Source organism: Mobula hypostoma, chromosome 20 (assembly GCF_963921235.1).
Source record: "Mobula hypostoma chromosome 20, sMobHyp1.1, whole genome shotgun sequence".
NCBI lineage: Eukaryota > Metazoa > Chordata > Chondrichthyes > Myliobatiformes > Myliobatidae > Mobula > Mobula hypostoma.
The window spans coordinates 40,356,014-40,380,023 of record NC_086116.1 but is presented as its reverse complement, the minus strand read 5'-3'; the positions used below and the strand labels follow the sequence as shown (position 1 = coordinate 40,380,023).

The 24,010-nt window shown below is 41.3% G+C and overlaps 1 long non-coding RNA gene across 1 annotated transcript; it reads left to right on the top strand.

Annotated features, from left to right (window-relative positions):
* Positions 1 to 5,852: 5,852 nt before the first annotated feature.
* LOC134359203 (uncharacterized) lies at positions 5,853 to 22,570 on the top strand. Its single transcript, XR_010021063.1, has 3 exons — positions 5,853 to 5,985; positions 17,887 to 17,993; positions 22,048 to 22,570. It is a non-coding gene; the product is annotated as an uncharacterized LOC134359203 (long non-coding RNA).
* Positions 22,571 to 24,010: the final 1,440 nt, after the last annotated feature.

The window sequence follows — 24,010 nt, the reverse complement described above, 5'->3', positions numbered from 1 at the left end:
AGATAAAACTATAAGTAGTGGCACTGTCAATCGCTAACTCTGTTGGCAGGGTTATAGCAAGGTAACTTTGTTTCACGTTCATGGACAACAGTTTACACTCCATGCTACGACAGTCTGCCTTTTGACACTGTTTGCAATTCCTTCTCTTTTTCTTAGTCTACCTTGCCATCAAGGTTGTAGAGCTTGATGTCTCTGCCTTAACCTGGATCCCTTCTCATCTTTTTATCCCAATACCTTTCTATTCTGATCAATGCAACTAATCACCTACCTCAGTCGTCATTACAAAGTATAGTTACTGATATACCATTATAGTTACCAATAGGTGTAGTCAGATGTGTCACAGCAGGCTGATGTTCATCACTTAGATTCTTTGGAACACTTACTGGTGGACTTGATCCCTTGTCATTTCTGTGAGTGTGACAAGAAGATGAGTCATACAGTTTAACCAGTGTTTCCACTGGCTACCTCGTCGGGTCTGCGCACAAACATAGGTGTCATTTGTCCAGAGCACCATCTGTGGTCTTATCCACCTGGGAACAGAACCTGTCTTTTCCGGCAGCTCCCTTACCATGACTTGCTCACCCAGCTGTGGGAGAACTATCTCCTCTCCCTCAAATCATTCTCTGATCGGCAATATATTGCTGCTGTTTTGCTCAATCCCTCAATGTGTTACCCTGGTTACAGTGGTCCTTCTCCTCTCCATATCACCTTATTAAATGGGCTCTAATGGCTTCTTCCTGTACGCTTTGAATTCCTGTCATCTCATTTTCTTCTCTTGCTCTCTGCCCCATGACCTTTGCAATCATTCCCTTTCTGCTCCTTACTCTCCCCTTTCTGGTGCATCTTTATTTTAATTGCTGCTATCTCTGCAGGCAGCTGCACTACTTCTAACAGTATTACACTGTGTTTGGCTCTGACCCGTGGGAACTCCTGACATGACTCACAATCATTGCCCCATCTCCTAACACTGTTTGGGGCTGCTGTCTCTTTGTAAGCCATGTCGTTTGCTCTGGGGATCACAGATATTTGCCTTCTCTGACTGCTTCACGTTATTTCTCTCTTTCCTGAGTCTTTGATAACACCTGCCTTAGTTAGAATGTCTATCCCCAGGACAGTACCCTTATTATTTGGACATATCCAAAAATCCTCAGGAAGCTGCACTCCTTCAATCTCAAGAACCTGAGGCTCATTTCTTTCTGTCCTTGTGTCATTCCCTGCACTGGTAATGTAAATTGCTTCTCCAATCGTGGGCAACAATAGATCAATTATCGATACTGATAGCCTTGCGTCCACTAACATTATCATATTGCCAGTCCCCTAATGAACCTTCTGTATACACCAGTACTGGAAATTAAGGCTGTTCATCTGATCTGAATGTCGCCTTCACTGATCTATAATCGGGTCAGCAGTCAGATCAAGCAGAGAAGAAATTGCTGTGGATTCTGCCTGTTTTAGTGACTTATTTTCACACCTTCTTCCTATTTTTAGGACACTGCCTCCAACTATGGCCCGATAGGCCACAGCTGTAACATATCATCTCTACTCTATGTCTATTCTGGCAGATCCTTGCTAGGTGCCCTAGTCACTGGCACACAACACAAGCCTTCTGTGTCTTTACAGCAGCTACAGCCACTTTACGATTTCTCTTCCCCCTCCTCTGGTCTAGTTCCCCAACCCATGACACTTTTGCTGGGTAGGTTGATCCCATTGCTATCCCCAAATCTACACTTCCCAAACTTTCGCCACACTTCCTGGTCCACTGAGTTCAGGCCTTCCTTCAACACTTTTATGAAGACCAGGCCGTCCCTTCCAGGATTGTTCAACCCTCAATACTCCTCGTATGTTTGAAATTTACACTCTGCATAATCCATGATAGTTTGATCAGCTCTCTGAACCACTGATATTATCATTCCCCTGTTAGTCTCGCCTCCTCCCAGTTGCTGCCTCACTTCCCTTTTAAATAAGCTATACCTCACTTCATTTTAACCAATACAAGTATATCCTTGGGATGCATTTGGTGAATCTGAATCCTTTCCACGTGTTTGCACCAACAATCTGAATTCCCACAAGCAATTTTAAGAAGTGGGCAACTCAGACTAAACACAGTACTGGGGGTGAAGGGCTTACAAATTGTGGGAATCGGCAGGACTGATTGGGTTTGTCAAGAATCTTGACCTGATGTTTTTTGACCTCAGTAGGTGCTATCCCAATGAATACACTTGCATATAACCTCTCCCTCATATATTTCCACATTAATTCCATACTAAGCAAAATATAAAGGATAGATAAAAATTAATCAGTATCTACTTAAAATCAAAGGGTATGTACTCCACTATCTTCCACTAATGAGCTGCTGAACTCATGCTGCCCATTGTATTCCCTTGCATTTAGAATTCTTGTTAGCAATGAATCAAACTTATTCTTAAACACACAAACACACTCACAAACAAGTATGCCACTATACAATTCCTCCGAATGAGTATACAGGCACTCTTCTAGCATCTTCAACAGTCAGTAACCATCTTTTGCAACTGGTTACTCTGTTTCACCAAGCTACACAAAACTGTCTTCCTGCTGTTCCTTACATAAACATACGTGCACACGCACTCCATACTTTTGTATCTACCAGTTCAGCTCTACACTGTGATCTTTGATACTTTGTGATTCCATGGCCACTGACCTGTAGAGATGTAAGTGTGGGTGCTTCATTATAAAACACTTCCCCTTTAGATTGTTTAATTCTCCAGCAATACAGAAGGTCACAAAGGTATCTCAGATGAGCCCCCAATTGTTGTGACTGTGATGAAAGTCACCAGAAAGACACAGAAGATGTGATACAAAAGTCTTTATTCAGTACAACAAGTAGGCATAACTGTGAAGACACACATGGTAGAGGCACATCAACCCAAAGGTACATCACATTTTTATACACTTAAGATCAAAGATAGGTGATCCAATACAATTTCAATAATTACATTGAAATTGTTTACTTCAATACTTTGGGTTGACAATTGGTTCCTTTGGGATACATAATGGAAGCACATTGTAATTGTTAAGACATCTGAATGTCTAAACACCTTTGTGAGAAACAAATTAATACAAATATTCTAAAACCTTTTGAAAACAGAGAGCCAGACACCCAAAATTAATGTTGTCAGGGCTGTCCCTGGATATGCAAATATGGTAAGTACACAGAAACTATTGATTGCTTATACCTGTGACCATGTTTGATATGGTAAGTGATAATATTAGTCTGGTCTGCCTGCTTGCACTTAAGTCACAATGGTACAAAGAAATGGTCCAAATAGTATCAATGTTCACTGGTTTGATGCAAGCCAATTCACACAGTCCCATTGTTTTAATGTTTGGCTTTTGCAAATGCAATCTCCTAGTCTGTGGAGCAGCTTGTGTTTTTAACTTCAATTTACTGCTTGCAAGTCACCAAAAAAAGAACTGAAAGCTAATTGTAAGCTACCTGCACTTATTTACAGTTACAAAAAGAACTGAAGCCTAGTTCTTGTTTGAACTAATATCTGCTGTATTCATGTAACTCCAGAATACACCCTAACACTTTCAGTGACAACATCGATGTATTTATGTTAAGTTCTTTCCCCTAGAAGGCAATGAATCCTAGATGGACACGGTACAACATTTATTTACTTATTTGGAGAGATTGGAACAGAATCTTTAGTTTTTTTACATTGGATCAGGAATCAAAATAAACAATGTATTTCCCTTCAGTCACTGCAAATTTAACCTTTTGCAATTAAGTTTAATGTGAGCTCACTTCTTCCTTTCGCTATCCACTCTCACCCCATAAATTATTTATCTATGTGTGTGTGTATGCACGTGCGTTTGTGTACATGCATGCATATGTGTTTGTGTGAGTGTGTGTATGTCTGTCTGTCTGTGTATACATGTGCTCACCAGTGTCTAAGATTAAGATTCCAGATTCATTCTTCAGTACAAAATTGTAAAGAAGAACAAAATGATTGTTACTCTGAATCTGATGCAGCCTGAAAAAACACAACAAGCATTTTAAACACAATAGAAAACAAAAAACATTATAAATAAATATAATTATAAAAACATTCCTATAAAACACAATGTACAAGTAACTGTTACACACATGTTACCCCCAGGTTCTGCGGGCTGCGTAAATCTAAGGAAGACAATCTCTGGCCCTGCCAAATGGGTGCGATTGAGATGCGAGTCCACCCCGTTTGTGCGGATGCTGCATGATTTGTTACCGTTACAAATCAGTGCCACAAAATAATGGACAGTACACCACATACAATTAAATGATTTAGCTTTATAATTCTTAATTTGACTACGGGGTTAGTGAAGAGAAAGCATAAAAAGAAAAGGGCCCATTTTAGTGAAACAGCTTAATGTGCACAAGTTGGGGCTCACGGTTTCCCCCTCCGCCGAACCTTCTTCGATCTCCCCGGCCTTCGTCGGATCACAGCTCTGCTCTGGGTCCAGTTCTATGACCTTATCTCTTTTCATTTCCCAGATCATCCTAGTGTCAGGCACACGGCACGAAAACACCCTCCCGTCATTGGACGGCTCACATTCCAAAGCACCCGTTATCTCTAACCATAACCCAAACACTGCTTCTGCAGAAAGATCATTATATTAGCAGTGAAACTTTTCCCGGGGTGTTACACACATGAAGTGATTTTATGTACAAAAGTCTCACTAGATGTTGTGGTTGTAGTGGTGGTGGACGATGTGGTGGAGTGGGTTAACGGGCAAAGGTGTTGATCAGCTTGACGGCTTATTTTTGAGTCTAGTGGTCGTGGTGTGGATGGTGTCTAGTCTCTTCTCTGATGGGAGTCGGACAAACAGACCATAAGCTGGGTAACACACATCAAGGTTGCTGGTGAATGCAGCAGGCCAGGCAGCATCTCTAAGAAGAGGTACAGTCGACGTTTCAGGCCAAGACCCTTCGTCAAGACTAACTGAAGGAAGAGCTAGTAAGAGATTTGAAAGTGGGAGGGGGAGGGGGAGATCTAAAATGATAGGAGAAGACAGGAGGGGGAGGGATGGAGCCAAGATGGAGCCTGACGAAGGGTCTCGGCCCGAAATGTCGACTGCACCTCTTCCTAGAGATGTTGCCTGGCCTGCTGCGTTCACCAGCAACCTTGATGTGTGTTGCTTGAATTTCCAGCATCTGCAGAATTCCTTGTGTTTGCGTAAGCTGGGTAGGTGGGATCCTTTAAGAGTTTTCTGGCCTTTTTCTGGCACCTTTCTGTGTATATACGTATGTTAGGATTTATATGACAAATTTGTCATTTTGCGTGTGGGGAGGCAGTAAAGGCTTGGTATTAGAGTGCTGATATTTCCATCAGCTACAATCTGTTCACAGTGCATCTGACCGCAGAAGCATTTAATAACAGGGAAAGAGGCTTTTAGACTCTCTTAACTGAAGCTGATGCAGAGTGGAGCAGAGCCACTTTCATTTATTCATTCCCTTTCACTCTGCTGTTGAGAGCTTTTTTGTTTTGTTATAATGGTTATGATCCAGCACACAGCCCCTAAACAAATGTTTTAGTGGCCATATTAAACACTTCAATTCAAACAAATTAATATTACAAAGAACTTGCCAAATTAATGTTTGTGATTCTTGGCTATTAGAAACAGCCAACTTTTATCATTTATTCCCAGGCTAAATTCACAAACAGGGAGGAGTGTATCTTAATGCACGCTAGTTTGGCAATTCTATGCAATTACTATCTCATTGACATCTGGATCGTGATGTTCTCCAGGGAGTGCAACACACCACAGATAACGCCTATATCACCGTCTTTCCTGGAACCGTACAATATTTCAAGTTGTTTCTTTCTTAAGATTGAGAGGAATTATTTCTTCTTCCTTCTTCTTCGGTTGTCTATCGAAATCCGATGACGACGTCCACTCCTCTAACGGTGAGATCGTTGATGACTATACAGTCCTATCCTGGACCCACAAGCTCTATTGCAGGTGGGACATGTATATGTGGTAGTGGTAGTGGTAGTGTCGGCAACCATGGCTGCATTTCTCCTGGCTCTCTTCTGCTGTCTTTCCATCTGTTCTGTCTATTCTTTCCATCTTGTTCTTTCCATCTCCAGAGTACAAACTCCGTCCCTACACAGCTGTCGCCAATTATTTCAAGAATGTATAGTCAGACCTATTAATGCCTGTAATTACAGCTAGCCCTGCTCAGTGTCTTTAAAGTTGCAAAACAATTAGTAACATTTACAAATCTATGGGAATGTGATAAATTGGAAATTTATGGTGGAAGGAGACAAAGAGATGTCCAGAATTATGTCAGAATTCTGCCTGCCTGCCATTAAGGATATATAGGCAGAATGTTCCAGAAAAGGGCCAGTATCATTTTGAAGGATCCCACCCACTCTGGTCATGGACTGTTTGCTCCTCTCCCATCAGGGAGGGGGCTGCTCAGCACCCACACCAGGACCAACAAACTCGGAAGCAGTATGGCTGATCAACAGTTCTGCCCATTAATCCTCCCCCCACCACTCCTTTATCATTTCCTGTCAGAGTCACCTAATGTATAGACGTTGCTGTGCCTAACCTCACTTTATGGACATCACTTAATATATATGTAAGCAATCTTATGTTTTTACAGTATATTTATTGTACTTTGTATTTTTGTGTTCTTTATCTTATTGTGTTTTTTTAATCCTACATTAGAACCAGAGTAACAATTATTTTGTTGTCCTTTACACTGGAAGTGATATAAAACAATCTTGAATCTTGAATAAGTGATTAACTGAGATACATAAGCCTGAAAGCACATATCAAAGTAAATTTATCATCTCGGTATGTATACAGTATGTCACCATACACTATCCTGAGATTCATTTCTTGCTGTGGAACAAAGAAGTACAACAGAGTCAATGAAAAATTACAACACAATGACTGATAAACGTCATTTGGTCAAAAGAACCAGGCTCAAGGCAGCTTCTATCCCAATGTTATAAGTCAGGTTCGCTAGTACAATAAGATGAACTCATGACTGCACTATCTACTCCATTGTGGCCTGACACGTTATTGTCTACCTGCATTGCATTTTCTCTGCAATTGTAATATTATTCTGCATGTCGTTAGTGTTTTCCCTTGTACTACCACACTGTTATTTATACTGAACAGTATGCAAAACAAATATTTAACTGTACCTAAGTACATGTGACGATAATAAACCAATTTACCAATTTGCCTATTAACTAAAGAGTTTGTGGTTGGTTATCTTTCTCCAAGAGAGCAGATATGAAGAGATTGTTTGTTCTAGTTGTGGATCCACAAAAGCTATGGAAACACAGCCAATTCATTTTGTAGTGAAAATAAGGAGCACATTAGGAATCATGGGTTTGAAGCTGTAGGGGAATGGGCTGGAGATGTATCAAAGGTCTTGTCAGTTGAGACATGGCTGCCTTTAATCTCATACCGCAGCACTTTATCCACTACAACCTCAGTGCTAATTAAGCCCAGGAAGAGGTCAAAAGGCCACCCGACAGTTGAAAAACAACAAGGCAGATGAAATCCCTGCCAAGGCACTACAGCACTTCATGACCTCATCCCCCACACGTAGGAAGCAAACAGCATGCCTTGGGATCTCAGAAGCTTTGTGTAGTGTAATGGAATCTCTTGCCTGAATGAGTGCAGCTCCAAAAGCAATCAAAACATTTCACATCACTTGGGAGAAAGCATTCCGTTTGAGTTCTGCGCTGGCCATTGTGCAGGTTATAACACAGTATCCTATTTTAACATACACTCGGTGACAACTTTATTAACATACACACAGTGACCTCCTATACACCTGCTTGTTAATGCAAATATTTAATCAGCCAACCATGTGGAAGCAAATCAGAGCATAAAAGCATGCAGACATGGTCAAGAGGTTCAGCTGATGTTCAGACAAAACATCAGAATGGAGAAGAATGGGGAAGAAGCAAACTTCTCTTAAGTTACCGACTGCAGAATGATTGTTGGTGCCAGATTGGGTGGTTTGCGTATCTCAGAAACTGCTGATCTTCTGGGATCTTCACACACAACAGTCGCTAGCTTACAGAGAACGGTGTGGGAAACAAAAACACATCCAGTAAGCAGCAGTTATGTGGGTGATTGTTAATGAGAGAGGCCGGAGGAGAAGGGAAAGAGTGGTTCAAGCTGACAGAAAGGTGACAGTAACTCAAATAACCGTGTGTTACAACAGTGGTGTGCAGAAGAGCGTCTCGGAATGCACAACACATCAACCTTGTCGTTGACAAGAGGTACCTAATAAAGTTGACACTGATTGTAGTGTCATGCCAGTACCATACTCATCGAGTCATGGTGTTATAGAGCACTACAGCACAGAAACAAGCTCTTTTCGGCCATATAGTCACTGCCAAACCATTATTCTCCTAGTCCTATTGACCTGCACCTGGAACGTAGCCCTTCATACCCTTCTCTATGTAATTACCCAAACTTCTCTTAAGTGCTGCAATCAAGCTCACATCTACCTCTATCACTGGCAGCTCATTCCACTCTCATCACCCTCTGAGTAAAGAGAATTCTCCTCATCTTCCCCTTAAATATTTCACCATTCTCTATTAACCTATGACTTCTAGGTGAGAGTGCATGGGGCATCAAGGAATGGTAGCACCTCTGATGGGGGAACATGTGGCGTCCTTCTCAGGGCAGTTTGTCCACCTTTGGTCCCCACCTGGAACTCAACTCTCACCTGTGGCTCCCCGTAGCTGTTTGCCTGTGACAGCGGCCACACCCCAGGTAACTGCTTCGGCGAGCCGGCTAAACCAGGTGAGGGTAGCCGACGGGTCTCAAACCCTCGGTGAGATAGGGAGTTGTCTATCCCAGCCTGTGAAGACAGACTCTGGCTGATTGAGCGGATGAGACCAATGGAAGGTCCAATGGTCAAGAAGGCGGTCTCTGCAAGCATCGTGGAATGTGTAGAGCAGGACAAGACACAGAAGGCGTCCTGGTCATCTACTGCACCTAGTCCCATCTCCAGCCATCTCAACTCTTGTCTTGCCACTGGATCCAGATAGGAATTGGGAAGAGAGAGTGAGGCTGACGCTGCACAACTCTCCCTCCCTTAAATCCAAATCAAGCGCTAGTCTCAACACCATCACGCCGGCTGGTGGCTCAGTGACATCAGCACCAGACTCCGGGAGTGAAGGTTCCCGAATTTGAATCTAGTCAAGCCGCTCCTGGGCATGCTTTCCATTCATGCCAGGTTGAGTGTCGAGCTAGCAACTCAACCTCGTAAAAAGTACTAATGGTGTTGAGGTCTTCATCGATGACGATGGACGAACCTTCTGACTTCTAGTTCTAGACTCACCCAATGTCAGTGGAAAAACCTACTTGCATTTACCCTATCTATACACTTTATAATTTTGTATACTTCAATCAAAGCTCCTCTCATTCTCTTATGCTTCAGGGAATAAGGTCCTACCAATTCTACCTTTCCTCAGGTCCTCACATCCTGGCAACATCCTTGGAACTTTTCCCTGCACTTTTCAATGTTATTGATATCTTTTTCTGTAGGTAATTAGTGATCAGAACTGCAACAGTTCAACAAGTCAACTGATTAGTGCCAACTCTATACCTACTGATACTATAATGGTATCAACTTCTCAAAGGCAATGTGGCAGAAATACTAAAGGTTGGTCTTACTGCAATTTGATTCTAAAACCAGAAATAATATGTTTCAGAGAAGTGATAAGAAGGTTTAAAATGGGAAAATGTGCTTATTATTACCACATATATTGAAATACAGTGAAAGACTTAGTATTGCCTGCCATCTGATTGATCGTTTAATGATATCAGTACATGAAGATAGCGCAATGTGAAAGTAATAATGGACTGCAGAATTAATGTTACAGTTATAGACAAAACACAGTGCAAGGCCACGATGAGGTAGATTGTGAAGTTAAGTGCCCACTTTATCATACAAGGCATTTAGAGGGGATTTGAGGATTTATCATCGTAAGGGTGGTCAGAATCTGCAGAATTTCTCCTGAAGGGATTGTGAGAAAGATTCTCACAACATTGAAGAAGCATTTGATAAACACTTAAATCACCAAGGCACAGATGATTATAGACCATATGTTGGTGAATGAGAATAGACTAGATGGGTACTTGGTGCTTGGTTGGAGCAAGTGTCCTGTTGTTATGCTGTCTGGTTTTATAACTCTGCATTAGGCTTTTCATGATTGAATTAAAAAAAAAAACAAGCTAGGCAGGCCACAGGGGTACCCAAGCTCGGGTCCACGGACTCCTTGGTAATGATAGCAGTCCTTGCCATAAAAAAGGGTTCAGAACCCCTGAGGTAGGGCATGGGTTTTGAAATGGATGACGAGCCAACTCAAAGCAGATGCAGCGCTATTTACACATGAAGCACATGTCTGTAACATTATTGTCAACACTGCATTAGCCAAATATGTGTGTATGACCACAGTAACAATCGAATGATAGCAAATGCTTTTACTAGTTTAAAAAAATGAGAGATGAAACTTCAGCAACTTCTTCCGATAGAAGCAAGGTAAATTATTCAGAACACTTCACTGAATATAGCAAAGAAACATAAAAAATATGAGCTAATATTCATCTTGTTCATTGATTGACAGAATAACTCTCTCTCAATATGTATTTTTTATTCATTATCTATTATCTATCTATCCATTTATTTGCACAACTTTTTTTGCACATTGGTTGTTCATCAGTGCTCATTTATGTATAGTTTTTTTCTGTAAATTCTATTATATTTCCTTTAAATACCTGCAAGAAAATAAATCACAAGTGAGTGGATGGTGACATAAATATACTTTTATAATAAATTTACTTCAAACTTTTGGCTTTGATTTTGTCCATTGTGGAAATATATTCAAATCTTTGAGATTTATTTACTTATTTAATCTTATAATGTAACCAAATGGAATCTGTATAATCCCAGATTGTTTTGCTATAAGCTTAGTGTGTATATGTCAAGAGGCATGTAATCTCTTAATAATTGTTCATTGTGTAATGAAGGGGAGATATATATACTGCTGGCCTTGAGTACTGAAGTGAGGGAGCTGACCTCCAGAAAAGATAACAATTAAAGTATACGTATACTGAAAGCTTGTTTAAAAAAAAACAAACCTTGTAAGCTATAAATCAGAAGCAGCCTGCCATCCATGAGGAGAGGAGGTGTTTCTCATTGCTAGCAATAAATGTGTCTTTAAACAGATCCACTCTGTGTTTTTCTTAGTTCTTTTTTTTAAGACCTAGCGAAAGGTACGCAACACCATTCCAGGTGGATCCTCTGTTGTCATGAGTGTTGGGTGATGTACAAACCAGTACAACTGCTGACGACTGACTAACATACTGTTTATTACATGGTTTTCCAGAATAACGAGGATTCAACTGTATGCTTCTGAGTCATTTAAAGGAATTCTGCTTAAGTAGCATGACAATAGTCATACTTTTAAATTTAATTTCATTATTAAAGCATGTATCTTTTTTCTTTATATTCCAAATGATTGTCCTTTCATCTGAATGCTGTTTTTGCTGGATATGAATCATATTTAATGATTTAAGAGTAGGTAGTCCAGAATCAGAATTAAGTTTAATATCATTGGCATACATCGTTAAATTTGTTGTCTTCTGGCAGTGATGTACTCCACTGCACTTGAATTTACTTTAAAGCATTCTTAATTGTGCTGTGTGTCTGGTGAGAAAGGGCAGGCCTTCAAGCCTGTTGACTTGGATTCCCAAAAGCACTCACAGGTCCAGAGTCCCATCACCTCTGGTACTCACTGACCTGAACCAGCTGCTGGTTGAGCAGAAGCTTGATGTTCAATGCTGCCAATCTCTTTTCATATTTTTCTCCACGGTTTTCTCCTTAATTTCTTTCTAATCTGATCCATGCTATTGCTACTCCAGTTCTGGTTTGTTGTGCATCACAAATTTCAGTTGCTCTGCTGTTAACAGCTCTACTGTTCCCAGTCCTAAGTTCTGGAATTCCCCAACCCTACATCTATCCATTTCACCATATCTCCCTTCCACTTTTAATGTGCTGTTAAATTTGGTTTGTATCTTAAAGCTCCAGTTCAAATGGATAACTACGCATATCAATAACTCGGTCTCCCTTGAGGTGAAATCTTCCATGTGGTACTGTTTGCAAGATAGTGCTCTGGGCTTTTTACATGTGCTACTGACCACAAGGGATTGCAAATGCTGAAATATGAACCAGTGAACAATCCAGACCATGCTCTCTTCTCTCTACTATGATCAGAAAGAAAATACTTAGGTCTGACACCAGATGATTAAGGAACAATTATTACCCTACAACCATCATGCTCCTGAACCTGCATGGATAACTTCACTCACCTCAACATTGACCTCATTCTTCAACCTCTAGACTCACTTTCAAAGACTCTTAACAACTCTTGTTCTCAATATCATTTATTTTTTATTTGCCCAATTTGTCCCCTTTTGGACATTAGTTGTTTGTTAGGCTTTATTTTTGTATAGTTTTTCATAAACTCTATTGTATTAGACCATAAGACCATAAGACAAAGGAGCAGAAGTCAGTCATTCGGCCCATCGAGTCTGCTCTGCCATTTTATCATGAGCTGATCCATTCTCCCATTTAGTCCCACTCCCCCGCCTTCTCACCATAACCTTTGATGCCCTGGCTACTCAGATACCTATCAATCTCTGCCTTAAATACATTCAATGACTTGGCCTCCACTGCTGCCCGTGGCAACAAATTCCATAGATTCACCACCCTCTGGCTAAAAAAATTTCTTCGCATTTCTGTTCTGAATGGACGCCCTTCAATCCTTAAGTCATGCCCTCTCATACTAGACTCCCCCATCCTGGGAAACAAGTTTGTTTTATTTTCCTGTATTTGCCTTCAAGAAAATGAATCTCAAGATAGTGTAATATACATACTTTAATATTAAACTGAATTTGACTTAGGACTTTGAATTTGACTCTTCTTTGTGTTGTTTGTTTGGGAATGAAAACACCAGTCCCCACAGCTGGGTGACAAAGTTGCTTCTCCTTGAAGTACTTTCAGATAGTGAATTTTCCCTCCAACAGTCCAACATCCCCTCGGTAATATCATCCTCTATTGTACATGACCAATGAACTAATGAACACCAGTAAAATACACACAGTAGCCACATTACTAGGTACCTCCTATACCTGATAAAGTGGTGACTGAGTGTATGCTGATGGTCTTTTGCTCCTGTATCCCAGCCACATTAAGGTCTGACGTGCTGTGCATTCAGAGAGGTACTTTTGCACACCATTCATCTCAGACCTCTCTCATTAACAAGGCATTTTCACCAACAGAACTGCCCGTCACTGGAAGTTGTTTCTGTTCTTCACACCATAACCTCCAGAGACTGTCGTGCGTGAAAATCGTAGGTATCAGCAGTTTCTGAGAATTCAAACCACACCCTCCGTCTCCTTCACCAACAATCATTCCACAGTCAAAGTCACTCAGAATACATTACTTCACCATTCTGAAATTTGGTCTGAACAACAAATGAACCTCTTGACCATGTCTGCATGCTTTTATGCATTGGGTTGTGGCCATATGATAGGCCGATTATATATTTGTATTAACAAGCAGGTGTACTGATGTACCTAATAAAGTGGCCACTGAGTGTAATTACCCCATATTCTATTTTATAACCTTATATTTAGACCACTGTTCTGTGACTACTTTAAAACCATTGAAGTTCTGGATCACTTTTTCTGGCTTACATTTCTAGGTCAGTCTTTTCAGTGTTTGAGGAGATACACGATTGCTCGTAACATCACTTGGGTCCAAGATTCTCCTGTTTCCCTCTTCACTACTTTGAAGTGGGGAGAAAATCTGAATAACACCAAACACTACTTCACCAAATTACAAGATATAGAACACAGATTTTAACCAATATCTATGGATGTGCTTGAAAATCTAAATGGTTCATATCATGAAGCAATCGTTAAGAATTAAATAGAGCACATTTGTCGCATAATGAAGATAAAATTTCCTTTGGCAACACACAACACTACAGTGACTTATATTGTTACACATTTTAATCTCTTTCTTAAAATTCTCCTAGTTATAGTCGATGACAAATCTGCACAGTTATCACCCCATCTGTTTCTTAATTAAAATTGGATTTGGAATTATGTTTGTTTGTCTGTTGGTATTCAAATCAGAATAAGTTGTGTAATGCTAGATCGAAAAAGGGAATAGGATATTTTTTGATCAGGGATCTGTGGTCACCTTTGCAATGGAGAAAATCTAAAGATGGCACTGATGGAATACAGTGATGACTTGCTGGCAGCAAACAAAACTACTACTTTATTCACCACACTTTTCCTGGAAAAGATCACTGCTTTCAATAGCCTGTAACTTACCTTTTGGAGGTGAGATTTTGAACCACCCACACAACCTGCCATTTTTGTGATGTGAACTGAAGCCTTGATGGCATAGGACGATTTCAGCTTCGTATATATGAGCCAAATTGAGGCGGTGCGGCCCGGGCCCGAGAATGGGAAACGAACCAGTGTTTGGCTATTGCTGGAGTGGACTTGGAGCCAACTGAAAGAGGCAGAAATGAGGCCAGGCAAGCCAAAGTGAGGCAGTGGGGTCTGGGCCCAACAGGAAGGAACAAGCCAATGTTTTGACTGATCTAAGCACCAGGTCAGATTGAAAAGGTCAGGGTTGGAGGAGAAGGACAGGCATGTGTTCAATTCACTACTCGCAAAGTTTACTCACCTCTGCACTGAACTGAGGCTGTGGCCTGCAAATATCAGGCTTCTGGATTGGCTTTGTGGCTGTGGATTCACTTTCATGAACTTCAATTCTGAATGTTCTTTGCTTATTGTTTGCTTGATTTGTTTTATTTTTCCCCACACATTGGGTGTTTGACAGTCTTTTTTTTTGATGGGTTCTGTTGGGTTTCTTTGTTTTGAGGCTGCCTGTAAGGAGATGAATCTTAAGGTTGTATGAAGTATACATACTTCATTAATAGATGAACTTTGAATCTTAGAAAGGGTGAGCAGTTTCAAGTTCCAGGGTGTCAACATCTCTGAAGATCTATCCTGGCTCCAACGTACTGATGCAATTATGTAGAAGGCACACCAACAGTAATATTTCATAAGGAGTTTGAGGAGATTCACCAAAGACTCTACAGATGTACTGTGGAGAGCAATCTAATTGCTTGCATCACCGCCTGGCATGGCAGAACCACAAAATGGAATAAGAAAAAGCTGAGGAGTGTTGTACCCTCAGCCAGCGCCATCATGGGTACTCACCTGCCCACCACTGAGGGCATCAATAAATCTGATTCTGATTCTGATCATGATAATCTCGAGGGGTGTATGAACAGGTTACATTTTTTTTAAATGGGAACTAGAATAGTAACCCTTCCCAAACGAAGAAAATTCTCTCACACAGAGAGGGACATTTTCCATTATATCTGATAAACACAAAAGGCCTTTAAGACAATAAGGATGCTCCTCCCACAATCCATTCCTACTTTTCCATTGTGGACTGAGGCACAGGTTTTTGGTCCTCTCAACTTAGTCTGGGAGTGCAAAATGAAGAATCCCACCTTATCCACATTATGTTGGGGCACCATGAAGATGTAAAATATAAAGGAGAAACTTCCTGACTTCAAAAAAATAACCATAGCTAAATTCCCTCACTCAGCATTAATTAAAAAAAAGTCAGTTTTTGCTCCAGACTGCTGCCTCTGCAGTCTGTTGTGTCTTCAGATTACTGTTGCTGGGTTTGTACTGTGCGCACATTGCTTTCTGTGTACTTCCACGCTTCATTAGCTGAAATCATCTTCTGATGTTCTGCGAAACCTGTGAAAAATATTTATTGGCAGCACCCCATCATGTAGGTCAGTATGAATGACTAGTGGTTAAGATTTGGGCTTGGGCACGAACAGGCGCAGGTTAGAACATAAGTTTCAGAAGTTAGAGGCATAACAAGTGAAGACAGGTTGGTAGTTCAGGCATTGGAATGCTCATCTTGTGAGATGTTGGATGTCAGGGTACCTAACATTCTCCCCGATGACTACATCTGCAAGAAATGCACCCAACATCAGCTCCTGACTGACAAGTTCAAGGAACTGGAGCTGGAACTGGATCCACTCAGGACCATCCGGGAGGCTGAAAACTTCATAGATGAGTCTTTTATGGAGGTAGTCACACCCAGAGTGCAGTCTTCAGATAGCAGGTGGGTGACCACCAAGAAAGTAAGGGGAATAAACGATCAGTGCAGGGTTCCTCTGCAGAAACTCCCCTCAGCAGCAAGTATACTCATTTGGATACTGCTGGGGAGATAACCTATCAGGGCACAGCAGCAGCAGTCAGGCCAGTGATACTATGGGCAGCCCTGAAGTTCGGCAGGGAAGGGTGAAGTCAGGTAGAGTAGTGTGATAGGAGACCTGAACGTTAGCTGGATGGACAGGAGATTCTCTGACCATGAAAGAGATGCCAGGGTAGATTGTTGCCTCCAAGGTGCTAGGATCTAGGATGTTTCCAAACAGTTGCAGATGATTCTCAAGAGGGAGGGGGAGCAGCCAAAGGTTGGCATCAATGACATAGGTAGAAAGTGGGAAGAGATCCTGTGCAGTGAGTATACGGAGTTAGGGAAGAGGCTGAGGAGCAGGATCGCCAAGATAGTCATCTCTGGATTTATCCCAATACCATGTGCTACTCAGGGCAGGAATAGGATGATGATACTGATATACGTGGCCGAAGAAATGGTGCAGGGGGCAGGGTTTCAGATTTCTGGAAGATTGTGATCTCTTCTGGGGTAGATATGACCCGTACAAAGAGGAGGGAAAATACCTGAACCCAAGTGGGAACTATCTTATGTGGTCAAGTTTGCTGTAGCTGATGGGGAGGGTTTAAACCAGGGGTTCCCAAACTGGGATCCATGGACACCTCGGCTATTTGTAAGGCTCCATGGCTTTAAAAATGTTGGTAACCCTTGGTTTAAACTACATTAGCACGGGGATGGGAACCTGAGTGATAGAGCTGAGGATGGGGCAGTTGGTCTACAAATCAATGCACTGTGTAGTGAGACTGTAAGGATGGACAAGCGGATGGTAGGGCAAAATTTCAGTCAGTGGGATGATGAGAAGTGTAACATGGGGGAAAAATTGAAAATGGTGATGAATGCAGGTCTGAAGGTATTATATTTGAATGCATGCAGTAAACAGAATATGTACGGTAGCACAGTCGACAGGAATGACGTTATGGGTATCACTGAAATAAGATCATAGTTGGAAGCTTAACATCCAAGGATACGTCTTAGTTGTGACTGGACAGACAGGTAGGCAGAGGGGATGGAATGGCTCTGTTGATAAATAATGAAATCAAATCTTCTGAAAGTGTTGACATTAGATCAGAAAACGTAGAATCCCTGTGGGCAGAGTTAAGAAACTGCAAGGGCTAAAAGGCACTGATGGGAGTTATACACAGGCTCCCAAACAGTAGCCAGGATGTAGGATATAAGTTTCAATGGGAAATAGAAAAGGCATGTAATAAGGGCAATGCTATGATCGACATGGGAGATTACAAACTGCAAATTGAGAAGGGTTAAGAAGGGAGCCAGAATGGAAAAAGGAAGAGAAAAAGGGAGTGAGGGGGTGAAATACCATAAATTAGAGAAATCAATGTTCCTGCTGTCAGTTAATGTGTGAATCAGAATCAGATTTAATATCACAGGCATAAATCTTGAAATTTGTTAACTTTATGGGTTCAATGTTGCTGAGTATGTGCCTTCAGGCTTCTGTACCTCCTTCCCAATAGTAACAGTGTGGTAACTGCGTGGTGGGAATCTTTAATGATGGACGCCACCTTTCTCAGGCACTGCTCCTTGAAGATACCCTGGCCGTTAGTCTCGGCCTGAAACGTCGACTGCGCCTCTTCCTATAGATGCTGCTTGGCCTGCTGCGTTCACCAGCAACTTTGATGTAAGTTACACTTTATGTAGCTTTTGATGACAAATTAAAGATTTGCCTCCATTGTGTTTGACAACATCCTAACTCCTTTCAATTGCCTGTAAATAAAGAAAGATTAGAGATGACGTTCCTTGTCACATGTATATCCAAACATTGAAATATACAGTGAAATGCATAGCTTGTATCAAAACCAATACAGTCAGAATATATGCTGGTGGCAGACCAAAAGTTGCCATGCTTCTGGTGCCAACATAGCATGTCCACACCTACTAACCCTAATCAATACATCTTTGGAGTGGGAAGAAACAGACGCAGTCATGGGGACAATGTACGTACTCTTTACAGACAGTGGTGGGACTTGAACCCCCATCACCAATTGTCAGCACTGTAATAACATAATACTTAACTGCTAACCTACCATGCTGCCATAATCATAATCTATGATTTAAAAGAATCTCTGGCCCTTTCTCTGTGAAATTACTATGTCAACACAAAAATGAAGCGGAAAAGGAATAGGTGGTAGGAAGTCACAGAATTCACTATTCCTATCCAGACACTGTAGAATGCAATTAACCAAACTAACTATTCTTTCATAATGCCTTATGGCTTTCCAGAATGAAAGGTCATGGAATACACGCTCTCTACACAGCAGAGAAAATTTTGTTTACATAGAATGGCAAGAGCAACACAATTAGGTTTTAGAACAATGTTGTGCTGACCTTATAACCAACACTCCCCTTCTACATCGCTGTAAATTTTTCTATCAGCCATGTGCCCATCCAAGAGCTTCTTAAATGCCCTAATGCATTTACTTCTACCACCACCCCGAGAGAGTGTGCTGCACACTCACCTCTCTCTGTGTAAAAAAATTTCCTCCGACATCCTGCTATACTTTCCTCCAGTAACCTTAAAATGATGCCTCCTTGTATTAGTCATTTCCATCCTGGGTAAAAGTCTTTGGCTATCCATTCGGTCTATGCCTGTTAGTTCATTTTATTAATCAGAAAGTTTTTTTCAAAGGAGCACCATCAGTGAGAATCCGGATTCCTGTCCTCTTCTCCCTGGGCCATGATGTGTAAAGTCATAATTGATCATTGGTTTATTATTGTCTCATATACTGAGATACAGTGAAAAACATTTGCCTGCATTCCATCCAGAGAGACCATGCCTTACATTAGTACATTGAGGTAGTACTGAAGGAAGAAAATACAAAATGCAAAATGCAGTGTTACTCCTACAGAGAAAGTGCAATACCTGTAGCCAAATGAAGCGCAAGAGCCATGACAAGGTAGATTAAGAGATAGAAAGTTGATATTTAGTGTACAAGAGTTTCATTCAAGAGTCTGATAACAGTGGGAGAGATGTCGTCCTTCAGACTGGAGTTTTGTTTTCAGGTTCTTGTTTCTTCTGCCTGATGGAAGGTGGGGAGGATGGGATGGAAGGAAAATAATGAGCTGAAAAGGTTCCTTGATTATGCTGTCTGCCCTCCTGAGGCAGCAGGAAATGAAGACTGAGTCTGTCACTATGTTCGAATATGGCCCAAGTGCAGAGAGAGAGAGACACTGAAGCAGGTTGATAGTTCACAAACTTCAGTGCGAAACAGGGTTTAGAGAGAAAAGAAAACAATAAATGCCATGCCAAACAGGGCTGCTAATTAAAACTCTCAAATGGAAAACCATGCCAACCTTGCGGCTGAAAGGGATAATTAAATATAAAAAAAATACCGCTAGTCGTCCGCGCCAGTTGACGCAACGGTCCAATTTCCCAGGCGAGTCCGAATGCAAGCAGACAGTTTTACCGTGCTTTTCTCAAGTCTCGACAAGAATCACGATGGAAAGAATGGAGTTAAACACCGTCACAATAATAATTAACAGACATGTGCAAATTCACGAGGACAATTGCCGAATCTACAGCACTGCCAAATTGTGGTTGAGTCAGAGTCCATGGAGGGATGAGCTAGGCTACAACTTCAACTCCCTGCATTTCTTTGTGGTCTTGCCATCTCAAGCTGTGGTGCATTTGGATGACGTTGTAAAGCTCTATAATATTGAAGCAGACCTTTCAGTGACTGATTTTATGCGAGCCATCAAGTACCCACATACATACCTCCCATTTCAATCTTCCAATGATTTCCTCCATTTTCCATCACTTCCCCCAAGCCTATTCTATCTTTCACGAACCAAGTGCCAATATACATACCTTCATGCCTTGGTTAGGTATAACAAGAGTAGCCAGTGGAGACCCATAGAGTCACAGGGAGAATGGGCACACTCCACACATATAGCACCGAAGGTCAGGATTGAACATGGGTTGATGGAGCTGTCAGGTGGTAGGTCTACAGGCTGTGCCTCTGCCTTGCTCTTTGTGACCCCCAGATGCATTCTTCCACTGAAAGTCCAGCTGCAGAACTTCAGTGTGGCTGAATCCTGCCAGGAACTGTCCTTGAAGAGGCAGCCAGCTGCGTTGATGATGTGGCTTTAACACAGAACTTGCCCACACATATCTCCACTCCAGATCCCTATAGAATCATTGAAAAAATAGACACAGATAAAGGCCATTTGGCCCACTGTGTCTGTGCTAGTCAGTGAAGAACTGCCCATACTGGTTCCAGCCCTGTTTTATCTTCACCAACTTTTAAGACAGCATGTGTCAAAAATCTATCCATCTCTAGGTGACCTTTTCTTTCCTTGTCTACCATTTAATCTGACAATCTTATATTCTTATTTCTCTTTATTTTTCCTCCTATGTAATTATGTATGGCATGATCTATGCATTTTGTCTGCAAATGTCTCTGCCTTAGTGAAGCAGCGTGTATAATAAAAGACACCACCCACTCTGGATATTCTCCCTTCTTTCCTCTCCTATCAGGCAAAAGTGGGTGTATGGGGCGTCAGGGAGGGGTAGCACCTCTGGTGGGGGAATATGTTGTTTCCTTTTCAGGGCGGTTTGTCCACCTTTGGTCCCCACCTGGCACTCAGCTCTCACCTGTGGCTCCCCGTAGCTGTTTGCATGTGACAGCGGCCACACCCCGGGCAACGGCTTCGACAAGCCTGCTAAACCAGGTGAGGGTAGCCGATGGGTCTCAAACCCTCGGTGAGATAGGGAGTTGTCTATCCCAGCATGTGAAGACAGACTCCGGCTCATTGAGTGGACGAGACCAATGAAAGGTCCAATGGTCAAGAAGGCGGTCTCTGCAAGCGTCGTGGAACGCGTAGAGCACAACAAGACACAGAAGATGTCTTGGTCATCCACTGAGCCTAGTCCCATCTCCAGCCGTCTCAACTCTTTTCTTGCCACTGGATCCAGATGGGAATTGGGAAGAGAGAGTGAGGCTGACGTTGCACAACTCTCCCTCACTTAAATCCAAATCAAGCGTTAGTCTCGACAGCATCATCAGGCAAAAGATACAAAATTCTGAACACGTACCATCAGGTTCAAAAACAGTTTCTATCCCACTGTTATCAGGCTCTTTATTGCATCTTTTGTATGATAAAATGGGCTCTTAACCTCAGAATCTACTCTTTATGATCTTGCATTTTACCACATACATGCACAGCTCTTTCTCAGTAGCTTTTACATTTCATTCTGCCCTGTTATTGTTTTGCCTTATTCTAACTCAAGGCACTGTTAGTGATTTGATCTGTATAAACAGTGTACAAAACAGGCTTCTCATTGTATCTTGGAATCGGAATCAGAATTCGAATCAGGTCTATCATTATTAACATATGTCATGAAATTTGTTGTTTTGTGGTAGCAGTACAATGCAATACATAAAATACACACTAAATTGAAATAATAAATATATATTGAAAAATGTACAATGCAAAAAGAGCTCAAGTACTGAGGTAGTGTTCATTGTCCATTCAGAAATCTGATGGTGGAGGGGAAAAAGTTGTTCATGTAGTGGAACATGGTCTTTGGTGCATGTGACAATAATAAACTAACACCAATAGTCCTGATAGTCATTGCAACCAGTTGAACTCCACAGCACATGTACTTTTGACAAGTTTTCAATTGAGAACAAACATGCTGTCCGGATGATTGTCATAATTTGCTTCCTTTTTAGTACAAGAAAACACATGTACACTGAGCACTGTTGCAGGAAAGCAGCATCCTTCATCGGAGACCCTCACCACCCAGATCGTGCTCTCTTCTCATTGCTGCCATCAGGAAGAAGGGGCAGGAGCTTCAGACCGCACACCACCAGGATCGGGAACAGTTAACCATCAGGCTCTTGAAACAAAGGGGATAACTTTACTCAACTTCACTTGCCCCATCACTGAACTGTTCCCACAAATTATGGATTTACTTTCCAGGACTCTTCATATCATGTTCTCAATATTTATTGTTTATTTATTTATTTATTATTATTTCTTAGTTTTTCATTTGTATGTGCACAGTTTGTTGACTTTTGCACGTTGGTTGTCTGCCTTTTTGGGTGCAATCTTTCATTGTTTCTGTTATAGTTACTAGATTAATTGAGTATGCCCACAAGAAAATGAATCTTAGGGTTGTATATAGTGACAAATATGTACTCTGATAATAAATTTACTTTTGAACTTTTTTTGAGATGAGCTCAGCCTTCTTAAGTGCCCATCATCCTCTGGGACTACTTAATTCAAACCCCCAAATCCAATGAACATCTGTGTACAGGACTCGCTTGTGAGGTGAACTCCAGACGAAATCGATCTCTCCTGCAGATAACTCACTCCAAGAATAGAGAACTCTCTATACCACTGCGCAGTCAAGAATAAAAGTGGTCCATTCACAAGCGCCTGACAGAAATAAGTTAATTTTTGATCTTTATCCAAAAATCATAGACTGATTATGGAGATTACAAGGAGAATTTGTGGTTACGCATACTTCTTTAGACATTCCATTTATTAAGGCTTTTGTTAGCTAGAGAGTGAACAAATCACCCTGAAAATGCTTTGTGGCTATCTATTACTTAGATGTTTAAAATTCATGCGGTTTTTTGCAGTTGAAAGAATTCATCGCAGCACTTATAAGAGAAGAGTATAGAAATCAAGCTCAGGTTTGTCAAGGAGTAGACTCAGAACATAAAAAATAATTACCCAGTATTTTCAAAAGTCATTAAAACAAATATGCTATCGCTCCTTTGAGGCTTTGCTCTGCTCAGTGCTTTATTTTTTCTCTTAACCTTTCTAATTGTGAGATTCAGTAGTCAGATTGTAAACCAGAGCATGTCACTTCTCAATCTGTAGAGAGGAGGAAATGGGCAGGGTTTGGGATCTGACTGGCTATGTCCCCGATCTCCTATCTTTCAATTTCATTTGAAACTTAAATGATTTGATACCAATGGCTGTTCTGCTTGACTGAGGTAGTTCACTGGAGTACCGTACACCTAACTTCTGCCAGTGTTGCCTAACCTTAACAATAATAAGGGGCGTCTGTTCAATTCCTTCCTAATCTATTTATTTTCCATTTCATCTTGTTTTGTTCTAATCCCCATTCCACTTTCCTTTTAAATTATATTCCAAGCTCTTTTCATTTTGCATTAACCTTTTTGCATACCACTCTCTTTGCTGAACAACTTCTGGTATTGCATGAAGATATCTAAAAAATTAATATACAGTAAGCAAATTGGTAACACACAGAAAGTGCTGGAGGAACTCAGAAGGTCAGGCAGCATGGATGGAAATGAATAAACAGTCGATGTTTATTCATTTCCAGAGATGCTGCCTGATCTGTTGAGTTGCTCTAACAGTTATTGTGTGTCATCTGGATTTCCAGTATCTGCCAAATCCCTTGTATTTTAGTAAATTGGTGTTAGCATAGGCCATGCTCTCTTCCTGCAGCTACTATAGCGAAGAAGGTACATAGACCTTAAGTCCCATAACACCAGAATCAGGAAAAGTTATCACCCTTCAATCATCAGACTCCTGAACCAGCATGGGGGATACCTTCACTTATGTCAAGACTAAACTGATTCTACAAACTGTGGACTCACTTTCAAGGATTATACAACTCATCGCAACACACACAAAATGCTGGAGGAAATCAGCAGG